Source organism: Phyllostomus discolor, chromosome 6 (assembly GCF_004126475.2).
Source record: "Phyllostomus discolor isolate MPI-MPIP mPhyDis1 chromosome 6, mPhyDis1.pri.v3, whole genome shotgun sequence".
Classification (NCBI taxonomy): Eukaryota; Metazoa; Chordata; class Mammalia; order Chiroptera; family Phyllostomidae; genus Phyllostomus; species Phyllostomus discolor.
Genome location: NC_040908.2, coordinates 169,273,875 through 169,275,505, shown reverse-complemented (window position 1 = coordinate 169,275,505; position 1,631 = coordinate 169,273,875). Strand labels below are relative to the sequence as shown.

At 63.9% G+C, this 1,631-nt stretch overlaps 1 long non-coding RNA gene across 1 annotated transcript; it reads right to left on the bottom strand.

The window, feature by feature from the left end:
- Positions 1–444: 444 nt before the first annotated feature.
- Positions 445–1,631, bottom strand: LOC118501409. The gene is made up of 3 exons (XR_004904058.1): positions 1,549–1,631; positions 989–1,330; positions 445–456 (listed from the first exon to the last, which is right to left on the bottom strand). It is a non-coding gene; the product is annotated as an uncharacterized LOC118501409 (long non-coding RNA).

Below are 1,631 nucleotides of genomic sequence, written 5' to 3'. Positions count from 1 at the left end.
ACTGCCACCTGTCCCCACGCCCCTGAACACTCGGAGGGGGAGGCAGCCCTCTGAGGACCTGAACACCCAGAGTCCTGCAGGGGGGACTCCGTCGGGGGAGCCGAGGTCTCCAGGAAGAGACAGCAGGCTGAGGAGGGGCCGTGCGAGGACAAGGTCAGGGGGCCGCGCCGGCCCTGCTCCACCAGCCCCTACGAACTGGAAGCCACAGGGCAGGGCTGTGTCCAGGGAACTCGAACTGCAGCCCTGAAGCCCGGACATGAGCGCTTTCATGGGGCAGCACCTCAGACAAGGCGCTTCCTCACTGGGGTGAGTTGGGGCCACGTCAAGGCCACTGAAAAGTGGGGTGACAGTACAGAGGAAACACGAACCGTGTGCAGTGACCCACCTCACTGTGCCGGCTGTGACTGACCAGTGACACACGCACCATCCTGACGGCGTCCCACCCAGAGCCCAGCGCTGCTTCCACACACCGCGAACCGCACCGAGTCCTCCCTGACGCCCCCTCTCTGAGACACCCCGGTGTCCCCGTCCCCAGGGGAGCGTCCTCCCTCGCTGCACTGAGGAAGACACAACCTATCCAACTGCAGCTGTGTTCCTGGGGGTTGGTGGGGACGTGGCCCCACAGGAGTTGTCCCTGCAGCTCAGTCTACTGGACCCACCACAACGGGCCCCTGGGGGACCACGGCATTGGTCTGGAACACGCTGAACACAAACACCCATGTGCCACCCACTGCGGGGAGGGCCCTACCTCCGGTCCCAGTCCCCCACCTTCACTCCCCTGATGAGACGGGTGGGCGGCATGGGGGACTCTGTATTGGGTGCAGGAGGAAGGCACCCCGGGGGACCCCGGTTGTGTGACGGGCCTCAGAGGAGTAGATATGGAGGCAGGACACCGCGGATGCCGGTGAGCAGCCCACAAGCTCTGGGGTAGGTCTGCAGCCTCTGCCCCTGCCCAGTGAAAAGAGCCTGGAACAAGCCTGAGGCTCACCTGCCACCTGCAGCTCCACCTGGGCTTTTGCAGAGAAGTCTCCATCTCGGAAATAACACAGGTAGGTTCCCTTGTCAGAGGCTCTGACGTTGTGAATCCGGAGAACAGCCCTCCCCACAGTGACGTCCTCTCGTGAAATCGAAGTTCTCCCTCGATACTCCTCTGCCGGCGTGTCCTCCTGCCTGTGTGCATACATGTGCACTACCTGCCTGCGGCCGGGTCGCACCCACGTCAGCTCCATGTTCTCAGCGCTCATGTTTGGGGAGAGCTGACAGGTCAGGTCTGCGTCTTCACCCACCATGGCCAGGATGGGCTCGGGGGGTCCGACCACAGCAAACTCAGCTGGTCATCAGAAGGGGGCGCCGTCAGACTGAGCAGGGCCAGAGGGCCAGGGGGTGTCCCAGGCAGGGAGGGCGAGGTGACAGACAGCTAGATGGGAACTCAGTCCTCACACAGGTGCGGTGTGGACGGGCCTTGCAGGGGTGGGTGGAGTCCAGGGTTCTGGCTGGGCCCAAAGGTAAAGGATTCACACACACAGACGCACACCCGGTCGGTCCTACCTGAGGAGGGGCTGAGCAGCTGGACCAGGGCGCGGCACACAGGGAGGGCAAGCAGACCGAGCACCAGGCACCTAACCACAGAG